Source organism: Arvicanthis niloticus, chromosome 16, assembly GCF_011762505.2.
Source record: "Arvicanthis niloticus isolate mArvNil1 chromosome 16, mArvNil1.pat.X, whole genome shotgun sequence".
In the NCBI taxonomy this organism is placed as follows: Eukaryota; Metazoa; Chordata; class Mammalia; order Rodentia; family Muridae; genus Arvicanthis; species Arvicanthis niloticus.
This window is the reverse complement of record NC_047673.1, coordinates 44,680,595-44,695,275: the sequence shown is the minus strand read 5'-3', so window position 1 is coordinate 44,695,275 and position 14,681 is coordinate 44,680,595. Positions and strand designations below refer to the sequence as shown.

Sequence of the window (14,681 nt, the reverse complement as noted above, 5' to 3'; positions counted from 1 at the left end):
AGAAGTTATTTAAAGATCCAGATAGTTTTGAATTACATAATACTAAGTCTATATTCTCACACACAGATATTAGAAAAGATATTAGACTGCAAACTAAAAGTAGCAGTGGGCCTAGAAAGTCATCTCAGTCTTTTAAAGTTCTTACCATGAAAGCTCTATATTTAATCTTGTCATCTTATTTCTGAAAGTTGTTCTTTGACCTCCAAATTCATGTTCTCATACTATCACAAAATAATACATAATTATAATTTAAAAAACAGATGGGGTTGTAGAGATGGCTTGGTTTTAAAGACACATGCTCTTATTGCAGAGTTCGATTCCTAGCTCCAAAATTAGAAAAAGTCATAGCTGATTATATCTTCAGGTCCAGGTATCTGACTTTCCTCTGCCATGACTGTACCACAACCATGTACACACACACACACACACACACACACACATACACACACACACACACACACACACTATATATGTTTATATATGTGTGTGTTTATATATGATTATATATGTGTGTGTATGTGTATATACATTTATATATATATGTGTGTGTGTATACATTTATATATATATACATATATATATAAATATATATACATATATACATATGTATATATAAATATATACATATACATATATATATATATGTATACACACACACATATATAAACATATACACAGAAAACATACACACATATACTACACACACACTACACTTGTGTATGTATACACACAATGGTCATATAAGTACACACACATACACCTATGCACATACCTACGCACATACACAATTAAAAAAAAACTATGCATGTTTTTTTTTTTTTCTTTTTTGAAAGTAGCAACACATTGCATAGGCTGAGTGGCAAAGTGCATTAAAACCTTGAATTCCAAGGTGAGATTAACCATCTCAGCCCATGTTGCTGAGAACTGATATTGATTGATTTTGAGACAATCTCACAACATTGGCTTAAAATCAAAGGAAAATACTGTTGAAGGAAAAAAACAAATCTCTAAACAGATGCCAAGAAGAAATTTGCAATATTAAGTAGAAATATAGAAAATGAGTTTATGAACTTTGCTCAGGAACAACTTGTCGGTTGAAATGCACATCTACTAAGAAAGCCAGCCTTTAGTGAGCAGTTTTGGGGCTGTGTCTGAGTACTTTTATAATCATTCTTGTTGAATAGACCTTCTAGAATTGTGCAGGCCTTCTATGCCAGAACCTGGAGTTGTTGATTGTCTGTGCTATTTTTTTCCTTTTCTTTTTCTTTTTATTTCCAATAGCCAACATCAATTTATTTATTTTTTATTGGATATTTTATTTACATTTCAGATGCCATCCCCTTTCCCCATTTCTCCTCCCTAGAAAACCCTTATCTCATACCCCTTCTCCTTTTTTCTTTTATACAATTTTTTTAGTGTTAATCAAAGGCTTTATAAGTTTGGTATCAATATCAAGATGCCCATACAATCAGAAGTGTAACCCAATACCCAACCTAGATATATCAACTATCTTTGACTGGTGGAGACACACAAACATCCACTTCCATCTCCACCTCTCACACTCTTTTCTCTCTCTCTCTCTCTCTCTCTCTCTCTCTCTCTCTCTCTCTCTCTCTCTCTCTTTCTCTCTCCCTCTCTCTCTCTCTCTCTCACCTAGCTCCTCCTCTCCTCCTCTCCTTACTTCTCTTCCTCTCTGTACTTTTCCCACCTTAGCTCCTCCTATATATCACCCTTCCTGTTAAAATAAAACTTTTCTCTCAAAATACAATTAGAGCATAACTATACCAATTTGTATCAGTAAGGTAAAAGATAGACCTTATACACAGTCCATCATTTTGTTGGCTAACCAGAACCTCTGTCATCTCCCTAGCTAAAAGACTTAGTTTTGAACCTGGCTTTTTTTCTTGGCTTTAAAGATGGATGTCACCTAAAAACCATCCTCTCAAATCTTTTCTCTCAGAGTAAATAGCCAGGATTGGCTATGAGACTATAAGTTTTCAACCCTGTCAGAAATCCAGAATGACTGAGTTAACTGAAATTATGGGAAACACAAAGCATAGTTTCTAAAACTTAGGCAATTTACAGAGACCGCCGAACACCTGGACAGTCCCTATACTTCAAAATGTTGGACCATCAGATCTTCAGCCTTCTGGCCCAGGATCATCTGGCAGACCAAGTAATCCAGAATTATTAAGGGCTGATTACTGGGTCTTGGCAGATATATTCAGTAGACTATTCAGCAAGTGTGTCCTTTTCTGGACAGTAATTGGTCTGTAGATGGAAAGAGGCAATTCTTGCCTAGTGGCTGTCTCACCACAACTGGGGTAACTCCAAAGATGCTTAATTTCTTCTTAGAATCCAAGACAGGAAGCTGTCAGGAGCAGACAGGTCTCTAATCAAAATGAACATTAATACAGAAATGTTTGTAACATCAATTCTGTGGACTTCAGATGTTTTCAAAACCAACTATCCATGTACAGCAATGAGGACTGTTGTCTGTTAACTCCACTCAGCTATTTCTAAATAAAATATAGAAAACACCGTAACAATAAACTCAAAGCAATAAATTTGCTACAGGGCATTAACTCACAAGCTAACCATCTCAAATCAGTTAAAAAAGTTAAAGAATGACTGGGTCAAAGCCTTGTAAAGCTAAATGTGTTATACAATGCCTATGAGAGTAACAATATTAATCTCACTTTTATATCAATAAGGAGCTCATACCAATGAAAACCTTAAATTTCTAATCAAAGTAAATTTTGTACCATTTAAGAAATTATAACTTCATCTTAATAACAATTATACATATTTCTACCAATAGGTTATGGCTATGCAATAAATCCTAGCTAATCCTCCCTGTTCTACCAAAACCACTACTTTTCCCTAGAAAGACAGCCCAATATTAATCACCTCAGTCCCCAAGCCCAGGGAATATGGACACTGACCCTTCATTAACTTCTTTAAGCTGATTACGGGTGTTGAGATATTAGAAGAGGGGCGGAGGAAAGAGTAAATTGATAAGCCTCTGACACTGTGTCTTCACTGCATCCAGCTGGAATTCCAGTACATCAGAGGTTTGAGCAGGTCTGCTCAGCTTGCTTTATGAGAAGATATAGTAAGGCTGTGTATTCTAAGATACTGCCTAGGTTAGAGTTCCTAAAAGGCCTGCTTCCTATGGGATCTGTGAGATTCGCTATTTTTTTTTTCTAATATAACATTTGTTGCATGTATTACCAAAGCAAGTTGTGTCTTTCAACCACCTATTAATCTCTAAAATGAAAATTTACACATTTTATTAGTTTAATTATATTATTAATTTAAAATAATGTTGAAACTTAATGACTGACACATTTTCACTTGATTAAATTTTGAAAACTGCATTAGAAATAATTAAACCATAAATTCTTGCCATGCTGTTTTATTCTATCAACATGTGATTATATATGAAAGAATTTTTCCCCTTCATATGTAAAATTAATATTTCACAACAGTGGCTTCTTTGTTGTTTAATCTTATTTTGTTACTTTAATATTTTGGCCATGTTTGTTTTCATACATCAGCCAATAAAATGCTTTATTTTAAACTTAGTTATTTAACACAATAGCTTAAAATAGTTCATTTGAAAAGTGAGCATATTAACAGAATAAATACATGTATTTTCTCACTAAAACAACGTGGTTTGTTTGTCACATGTGTTATGGAGTGTGAACTCAGCTTTTCTTTATATATCAGTGGCATCAGAATGTACTTTTACTCACAAAGTATTTGTTTCTCCATATTGAATTAAGATTTTCCTTCTCAACCTCCATGATCTTTTGCTTATGCAATTCTCACAAAACTAATAAAAATGAAGAAAAGTATAAATTTATGATAGAGACATTACACTACAGCTGCTTGGCTTTGTCATTCCACTCTATTGTTGATTTTTCAAATCAGAGTGCATCTATGTGTTTAATTTAATTTAATTATTCTGTGTTCACCTCGGGTTTTATTTTATTTTGCTTGCATTTAATGAAGTCATATTAGAAAATATAGTAGTGGCATTTATAACATCAGAGGGCTCTTATTTTTACCTTTTCGTACTGCTCTTGTTGTCTCATGTTTTGAGACTGGATACCAAATAGTCCAAGTTGCCCTTGAACTGTATAGGCAACCAAGGATGGTCTTAAACTCCTAAATCTCCTACCTCCTTCATGTCTTGCTGATTGTTGCCTTTTATGTATCTTTGATTCTATAATTTTTTTCATTGGCTTTCATTCTATTAACCATTCCTTTTTTTACTATAACATTGTGATCAATTTTTCAGAGTCTTGTAAACTTAGCTAACTTTTTGATTGCAAATCAAAGAAATTCCCTTGTTCATTCCTTCATTCCTTAAGACAGGATTTCAAATTTTGTTTCATTTGTCCAACTAACTTTCAGGTTATTATCCAACTGTCAGTAGAGATCTTCCCAGCTGAGCAACAGAATATAAGTGAAGGGGTTGAGAGGATGAGAGGTATCCAAAATTACTATACTGGAAAGCATCTGCCCTGGGAGAGCAACTTCCTCTAGTCATCCTCAATGTAGGAAAAAAAACACTATTCTCTTCAAGGTAGAGTAAGCTAGAAAGAACTGGATGATAGGTATCCAAAGTTACTATACCAGAAAGCATCTGCCCTGGGAGACCAACTTCCTCTTGTCAGCCTCCTAAGTTTCCATGATTACTGAAACAGTGGTATCAAATTAAATGGAGCACTGAAATTACAGCCCATGTTATGATTCACAAATTCAAACATCAGCTTCCATTCTGTTTTCATGGCTCCAAGGATTGGCTTCCTTGTTTGTATCTGTAATCTAAAGTCACAGAGCCAATGCTTGCATGGCTTCTCTATTATAGCAAAAAGAGGAGCACTGTGAATCAGGAGTTGAAAATAAAGGAATGCTCTCATTGACTTTAGGTACTTTGCTTTTGCTTCTGCTTGGTTTGTCTACCTGAAGCTAGTTTCTAGCAGATGTCTTCCTCACAATGATGCCACTTCTGCTTTTGAAAAATATTTATTTTCTCTGAAAATACAGAGCAGGATTTCAATTCAAAATATTTTTAGATTAATTAGCATTTTCAGCTTATTGCAGTATTTGTAACCATATTAGATGACTTCAAGATATAGAAGATGTTTTCATATATGTCACTATGTTTTATGCACTGCACCAAGTTGGGTGCCAAAGTGTCCGGGACCGCTCTATCAATGCTGGAACCCGCACTGCCAAAAGCCTTGGGGGCCAAATTGTTAAAGCCCACACTGCCCCAAGCTACTACTGTCCAGGGGTTGGGGTTCAGCAAGAGAGGGAGAGTAAGGACAAACACGAAGAACGGAGACCAGACAGAGTGTGATTCAATCCTGTTTATTCTTTGGTCTCTCTTCTCTCCAAGTCCCTAGTTACTAAGACCAAGTCTCAGGTCCTGGGCTTCGGCACCAAGTCTCATGTCCTAATCCTAGTTCTAAGTTGCTAGTCTCTTTCCCAGTTCCAAGTTACCTGCCTCAAGTCTCAAGTACTCTTCCAAGTACAAGTGTCTAATTGCAATTTCTTCTGTCTCACTTCTAACTCATGCCTTTAAGTCACTCCTTTAAGTCTTGTCTCTAAATTTGATCTCTAAGTCATGCCTTTAAGTCACATACCTTTAAGTCTCACACACCCAAGGGAAGATCCTGGGTATCTAAAACAAGACGTTATCAGAGTGTGCTCAACTGTTGTAGGCTGTTGTCAGGGTATAAGGCTCAAGATGGCTGCAAGGATGATAGCTATCTTCTGTCGGCTCCCCACAAATGTGAAATGACTAAAACAGTTGAGTCAGTTAGCATACACATCATTTCATAGACTACTGCTTTGTTAGTAAAGCTATTGAAGATCTCCTCCAATACATTTCTAATTAGAGACACATTATTTTGAATTGTTACCTTTATATTTTTGCTTAGGTCTTCAAAGCTTAAAACTCAAAAGATTGTGTTTTGTTTTTCAAACATGTCCCTGTTTCCCTCACATCCAAACTCTTCTAGCATGGCATACACTCAATTAACCTGAACTCAACTTTACTGCATATCAATGAGATTACTCAGGATTTGTCTATTTGTGTTCTATATTTACTCAGTATATGATGGTTTCCCTTGTATTTTACATGGCAAGAATCCCTTATTTTTACATTTTAGGGTTGGCTTTCACTCATGTAGGAGGGTCATGTGTGTTACATTTTCTTGTACATTTGGGTCATTTCCAGATCCAAATTATTGTTACCATTATTAAAAATTGCTGGTATATAGGCATATTTAGAAAAAAATATATTAACCAAACATAGCAGTGCCCTCAGTGCCTTATAGAATTCTGAAGAAAATGCTTTATTATTAAACTAGTTGGTGATATCTAAACAAAGAATACTGAAATATAGGTATAAAGTTAAACTTAAAAACAAAAGGTGATTGAATAGCCAGATAATTAAAGAGTTGTAAAAACTACTTAGACTACTTGTTTATATTTCAAAGAAGAAGAAAACATTTAAATTTTTGAGTTTTATAAAAGAACAGGCAACTAATGTTTATCTCTTGCAAAACAAAAACAACCAAAGAAAAAAACCCAAAACAAATACAAGAATAGTGTGTGGTTTAAATAAACAAACATTGTTATTCTCCATACAGACTCTAGTCTAAATTGCTTTGATTAATAATGTATTTTTTCTACTCACAAGCAAAACATGGCAGTTCTTTGGATGTGATATACAATAACTCCTTCATTGAGCTACAGCTCTAGCCCAAGCAATACTGTGTTTCTTGTATTAAAACTCTTTCAGTGGTCTCCAGTATAATACACACCACTGCATATAAGGAAATACACCAGACTCCTGAAAAGTTATCTTTTTACTCATGACTTTTTGAGCCAAATATATTCACTGTGAATTGGCCTTTATGATGAGAAAAACATGACAGAAATACTCACAACAGAGAAATTTGCATACCAAGATTAAAATCCTCTGTATGAGTTATAAAACTATAGGTATTATTAAATGAAAATAATCCACAAAGTCTGTAAACTCTAAGATTTCAAATATATGACATTTAAGGAAACAGGCAAACCCAGAAAGATAGTAGAAGATTGGTGGTTTTAAATTATGGGGGAAAGAGTATGAATAGGATAGAATGGAGGTTTTCTGAGTATGTTCAGAATTTGATATTGTACGAAAATTGTGAATATATGTACTTTTACAGATGAGCCAATCAATAGGATATTAGATAAAATCCTTAACCCACAGACTTTGCATGATAATGATGCGCCATTTTAATTTACCAGTTCTAATTAGTATACCCCTCTCATGCAGATGATGAAGAGTGAGACCACTTGTATTTGTAGAGATGGGGCCAATGAAGAATCTCTCCAAAGTCTACTCAAAATGGCTGTAAATTTTAAAATAAAATAATTTCTACTTAAAAATATATACATAATCTTCAACTGTGATGTTGAAGATATGATCAGCAATATATACTGGCTGGTTTTACGTGTCATCTTGGCACAAGTTGGAGTTATCACAGAGAAAGGAGTCTCCCTTGAGAAAATGCCTTCAGGATTTCCAGCTGATAAAGGAATGTACTCACTCTTCATCGTTATATCCTGTTGATTTGCCCATCTGTAAATCCTCTAATGTTTGGGATCCACTCATGGTATTTTTTCTTCTTGAAAGAAGAAAGTATTTTAGTGAAACCCACTGTAAAAAGACTTTGAATTTTAAAAGAGATTGGATATTTTAAAAGAATTTAAATGTTAATATGTAAAAATTTTAAAGACTGTGGGACTCTTAAAATTATTTAGTTCTTGGGGATGAATGAGACAGTAAGAGATGAGGCTTGACAGTGATGTGTCTGTGTGTCAACATGACACAAGCTGGAATTATCACAGAGAAAGGAGCCTAGCTTGATGAAATGCCTCCATGAGATCCAGCAGTAAACGATTTTCTCAATTAGGGACCAAGAGGGGTGGGCCCTTTCTGGGTAGTGCCGTCTCTGGGCTGGTAGTCTTGGGTTCTATAAGAAAGAAAGCTGAGCAAGCCAGGAGAAGCAAGCCAGTAAGTAACATCCTTCCATGACCTCTGCATCAGCTCCTGCTTCCTGACCTGTTGATTTCCAATCCTGACTTCCTGTGGTGATGAGCAGCCATGTAGAAGTAGAAGCTGGAAAAGCTCTTTCTTCCTCAACTTGCTTCTTGATCACAATGTTTGTGCATGGTAGAAACCCTGACTAAGACAGCCATTAAGGCTTTATTCTCCAAGTGGTATAATAACCTGGGACTTTGAAAAAAACTGCGATTCAAAAATCTGGAAATGATATTAAAGCATATGATATTTTGTGGTAAACTTTGTTGTAGAAAAAAGGTTTACATATAATATGCTCTATAAAGTTATGAAAACAATGATAAAATGTTATGTTGTTGCCTTCAAAATATAATTAATCTTCCTTAAATCCATATGTAATGATATCTCTCCAGTATATAAATATCACATTTAACACTTAAATGTACAGAGAGCGTTTATCTTTAAGCATAGTTTAATACACAGTTTAAACATTGTAGAGTCAAAATGGCATTGGAAAGGAAAAGAGAAAATGTATTAAAATGCCTAACACTTACCTTACTAGAGAATAAGCTTAGGCATAAACTATTAGCTTATAATCTGACTGGGAATTACACTGTCCAGAATCCATAGGCAATTAATTTCACTTCCATCATGTTTCAATTGCAAAATCTATACATATAAATAATAGAAAGCTTACTAATAGTGTGACATGTAACAGTCAATAACTTCTTAAGACTGAAAATGGATTCCTACTACTTAAATAGTATAAAATACTGAGACAAAATAATAGAGGAAATGGTAGTGTAGAGTGAAAAATTATAAAGGCCATTTTATGAAATATGTGTAGATTTTTTCCGCCTTACAGAACTCGGAACTGAAAATAAGATTTCAGGCCTTCACATTCCAGGTGAAGGACACTTGCTGGATTACATTCCCCAAGCCTCACCCAAGGCAGGAAGGCATTCCTGACTACAGATAAAGATGTTATCACCTAGGTGGGGCCATAGCCCTATAGCCGGAAAAAGTGACTCTAGATCATTTGGGCTAGATTCTCTGAAATGTTCCACTGTTCTTGGTTACCCCTCCCTTGGTCTTCCCAGTGCTATGTTCAAAATTTGTAAAACAACCAATCATGTGTAAGCACTCGAAAATGCCTTCCTCCCCCCACCCCATGCTATAAAAGACCCTTTATCCCACCACACGGGGCCAAAAACCCTGCTCTTGGAGCTAAAGAGCTTGTCGTTTTTGACCGCCGGCTCCTCCCCTAATAAACCTCTGCTGATTGCATCCAGGTATGGTTTCTTGTGATTTTTGGGTGGTCGCAATTTCGGAGGCTTGAGGAAGGGTCTCCCGAGTATGGGGGTCTTCAGTAGCAAGTATCTCTTGAGCCCAATTGTTTACACTCAGCAAATACCACTTACTTAAACATGAAATGGAATCTGATTATGTAGAGTTTGTAATTTTATGGTCAAATTGCCATAAAATCCAAGAACTGTGAGCTGTTGACATTCTCTGTTCTATCTTCATCATTGTGCCCACATGATACAACTGGAAAATGTACCTTCCCCCCACCCCCATGAGCAGGACTGAGAGACCTTGGTTGCCACAGCAAGGTCAAGTGACGGGATCTAGGTGGAGTTACCCACCTTGGCTGCCCGGAACACAGCAGAACTGCCCCTGGGCTTGCCTTGAGACATCTCCGGCCGTGACCTGGAACTGACTATGGATTATCCCACCCATCTGAAACCAGGAGGGGTTGTGGGTTGGGTCTTCCCCTTTAAATTGAGAGCTGAACATTAAAGCTTTGGGCCTTGATCAGAGAACTTTGTCTTGGCCTCATCTCTTCTCACCCTCCTTCCCCTTTCATTCCCAGCCCCCCTTTCAGGTGAATCCAGTTGACTTGTGGCCTCGGGCGGCTACAGGAAAACATCACCAGATTTGAGTTCAAATCAAAGACATAATAAGAAGAGGAAATGCCATGGAAATTATTTCCCTGTTTCTGAACCAAGTAAATAAAAAGCAAGGTGACTTAATATTAGAAAAATGAGATATATTTTCTCTCCTTGATTTTCTGAGTTTTATGTTTTATTTTCCTGAGAATATAGAGCTAAATTGAGTTTTGAATGCATATTTCATGTTCTAAGGAATGACAACCATTTGTACATTAATAAGTAGAAATAGGACTGAATAGAGAAAAGCTTGAGAACTAAGCGGATCCTGATTGCAATATTTCCAGAATTTTCAAAAAAATGGAAATTTATATTACACATGTAGACAGGGGTTAAGACAGTAGACTAAGTCACTATTGTGGATTTTAGTAGAATAGACTTCCTCTTTCTAATGAGCAGTGAGAAGCCGCAAGTCAGTTACAATTACTTCACCAAAGCTAAACGATGCCATCTTGTGGCTAAAAACCATCTTCCAGTTTCTACAATTCTGAGTTTCCAAAAAATTTGTAGCTATCCTATATTGACACATAAGATTATATTTAAAAAACAATAAATGCATAAACATAATAATGGTTATATTTTAATAACATAATATCTAAGTTTAAGCTAATTAAGATAGCACTGAACTTTTCCTTTAACATTCATTCTAACTCAAAAAGTCCTCCCTAAATAAACAATAAATTATAACTAGAAAAGAGTATTTTGATTCTAATAATATTTAGTATAAATGCATGCTGTATGCAATGCAAATGTTCTAATTGGCTTTTCTTGTCAATTTGATAGAACCTACACAAGGCTTTCCTTCTGCTTAGAAATACTTAGGAAGTGTTAATAACCAGAGGAAAAGAAGAAACCAAATCCTTGAATAGTTTGTCTTGTGCCGTGCTATGATCATGCACATTTTCAAGAATGGAAATAATATCTTTAAAGTTGATGTCCAGTCAGAAGTTCAGCTTATGAAGAATTTATTGTACTGCTGATTAAATCACTTTGTGAATATTTCATAACACTTAGGTTAAGAGTAGCCCTGAGCAGGACAACTCATTGTGGGAAAAGTGTGTGCAAAAGTTTAAGCATTCTTTTCACATTGTCTTTGCAGAGTCTATTTTTATATTAATATTAACCTATATATTAGCAAAATGAGGAGATTTTAAAAAATGAAATATGGCTCCAATAAAGACTATTATGGTGTGCTGATCTAAAGTACATTATTCTTTTCCCCCTTTTGGTTATTAGGTTATTAGTATCAAAATATTTTTGCTATGAAAAGTATGCCCTGGTGATTGTATTTATTGATGTAGTAAAATGTAAAGTTTATGGTATCTGAATATTCAGAAAAAATAAATTAAAAATTATTTTTCTTAATTTAAAAACATTTAAAGCTTAAAGACTTTAAAAATCTTACAAACTAGTGTGTTTATTTTATAGAATTTGAAGAACTGGGATCAATTAAAATTTGAGGAAAAACAAATGAAAAATAGAAGATCAAAAATTTATTTTATAATCTTCCCCAAATCTATGTGAAGACTGATGTGGAATTTAGTATTTAATTACTAGAATTAGGTAGTTTTAGACAGTTTAGAAATGCATACATTTTAATTCTTTAGAGCAGACAGATCTTAAAAACATTAAAGATATATTAAATTCATTCAGTGATTATTCATTCTAATAGTTCAAATTACATCTGGCTCATAACTTATACATGTGAAAATCATGACTCAGATAACTTGATAGTGTGGTATTTTTTAAAACACTACAGAGTTTCTTTCAATTGATTCTTATTATCCAGGAATGCATTAAGAACATAACATCTGGTTCTGTGAGTTTGAAAGTACAGTGTAGAACAGGGATGATTTCTTGAATTGCCAAAATATAGTACACATAGAGTTTCACTGACTAACCTGTTTCTCATTAAATATAATAAAATTAAAAAGGTAAAGCAAAATGTAAGAATATATTTGTAGGTTATTGTTAAAGTTAAATTCCCCATCAATATTCTTTGCTTATTCTAGTTTCTGCCTTCATAATATAAGGAATTTTAATATGGATCCTGTGGTTACTCTAATCATTTGTTATGAAGGCATTTTATAAATATGCATGATTTCCAGCCACATGCAATGCCCATTTCTGTTTACTGAACTTAAGAATTATATTGCTGCCAGGCGGTGGTGGCACACGCCTTTAATCCCAACACTTGGGAGGCAGAAGCAGGTGGATTTCTGAGTTCGAGGCCAGCCTGGTCTACAGAGTGAGTTCCTGGACAGCCAGGGCTACACAGAGAAACCCTGTCTCAAAAAACCAATATATATATATATATATATATATATATATATATATATATATATATATATATATTGCTGTCTCTTTCATTCTTGAGTTTCAAAGGGATTCTAAATAACTTTAAACAGGATTGACATAGAACTTGTCTTAAAATACAGGTACCACTCCATTGCCTACAATGATAATACTTATTAATATTATTAATAATAACTCTTGTCTTATTTTTGAAACAACAGTAATAATGATACTTTGAAATAATTATAAATAATAAGTCCTTGTAAGAAAGAACCTTCCAAGTACCATTTTTAAGTGAGCCTAAGAGTATGAAAATGTTACCATAAAACTTTCTATTTTGTCAAATCAACACTTGAATGAAGAAAAAGAGGGAAGTAGAAGAAAGAGAGGGATGAAGAAAAGAAGGAAGGAAGGGGAAGATAGGAAGGCCTGAGGTAAAAAGGAGTGAAGAGGGAAGGAGGAAGGGGAGGGAGGGAAAGAACAACAGAATAGGTAGTCCTGAAAATATTCAGTAGAGTGTGCAGAATCATTGGTGTCTGTTATCAGCAAGTCTATAGATAACTAATTAGAGCATCTAACATTTCTTCCCATTAATCAGGAGTATGAAAGCTTCTCCTGTGAAGGCAAATTTATTCTATTGTAATATTAGATAATTTGACTATCTGTGATGTTTATAGTATATTTTTGGTTGTTTATTCTTTTTTACATAAAAGTTTACCAAGAATAGGACAGTGGCTCAGAAACCACTTTTCTAAATATATCCTTATACAAAATAATTTCAAGATATAATTATAGTAGGTTCTTGTACAGTACTCTATTTTAATAAGAATAAAAGTATTAAGTATGTGAAAACTGCAACACCACAAGGATTGAGCCATTTTACTAGTGTAATTAACATTAGAACAATCTTGCAGCAGGCAAGCAAAACACTGAGAAAGCAGAGTCATGGCTGGATACCTAACTCACTTCAGCCGAGCCGAGCCTTGCACACCGAGACAGCATGGATATCTTATGCAGATGGTCAGTAGCAGAAAGGCATTTGGATGGCTCCTAATGGACAGAACATGAAGGTCACTGACAACTTAGAGACAGACAATGGCCTTATTTGCATGCTGAAAATCAGATTGTGTTTCTCAAGTCCACACACCATTCACTGTGCAATCTGTCGACGAATAAACAAATAGTGCAGGATTCATTCAGTGCAGCCTGAGCCTGGACCTACCCAAAATCAATTCGTTGTAGATAGTGCAATACCATCGGGTATAAATTTTCTCCTCTTAGTCGCCATCTTGTCATATTGATGAATTCCATAGTATGATCCTTTCCCATAATTTCACCATTGCACAGCACATCCAACTCATAAGAACTTGGAAGTTTTAGTTTTAAGCTTAGAAACTTTTTAATGGTTCCAACAGTAACTCGTGTAGAACAGCGAATGAATTTTTTCATGAGACCATTCACTATGTTGTCCCCTGACTGCCCATTATTTCGTAAACAGTCCAGACAGATAGCAATTTGTGGATCACTTCTGATAGTCCTTGTCATCTTGGTTTTCATCACCTTCTTCATATGCTTTAGATTTGTCAACCTTCAAAATGTCATCTTGCTTGTTTTCTGGAGGTTTATTTTTCTTCCAAAATTCTAACTCACGCTGAAGTTCTTGTTCTCGTAGCCCAGGCACCAGCTTAAATATAATTTCCTCCAACGTGTTGTCCAGCCTTAACATTTCTAATGGATTTGTTTCAGGAACTTGGTTGCCACACCTTGGGCAATCATTGCTGTCTTCAAAGTGCTGGACAAGACAGGTCTTACAGAATGTGTGGAGGCATTCTGTCATTGTGGTGGGCTTGATCAGATATCCTTTACAGATGTAGCAGGTGATGTAAGGGTTGAAATCTTTCACCAAGTGTTTCCTTTGGGAAGCCATTCGTGGTCAGCTGGCTTTAGCAGTTCAAGCAAAGAGGGGCACTAAGGATATAAAAAGCTGGTCCCAGGAGCTGGCACAATGTCCTCACAGGTGTCCTGAGGCATGGGCATGAGCATCTGGCCTGAGCACAGGCCACTGGGCATTACTCCTCTTGGCAGTCCTGCTTTTGTATACAGAGTCCAGCTAATCCAACAATGGCTGACTATGAAGGTTCAAGAATCCAGTAGTTAGTACATGAGGCTGGATGTCTCAGTCTTCAGTATACACTGGAATCCTGAAGGAATGGGCTTGCTAAAGAGGCAAGAGCAGGCAGGCAAAGAGCCGTTTATAATATTTTTACCTTACCAGAATGCCCCAAGAGATTGTGTTAAAAGCGAGTAGTATAAAAACTCAGTGGTCTTGGGTAAATAAATGA

The 14,681-nt window shown here is 35.4% G+C and overlaps 1 pseudogene; it reads right to left on the bottom strand.

The window, feature by feature from the left end:
- Window positions 1-13,557: 13,557 nt before the first annotated feature.
- On the bottom strand, window positions 13,558-14,426 carry LOC117721279 (polycomb group RING finger protein 5 pseudogene; annotated as a pseudogene).
- Between the last annotated feature and the right edge of the window lie 255 nt (window positions 14,427-14,681).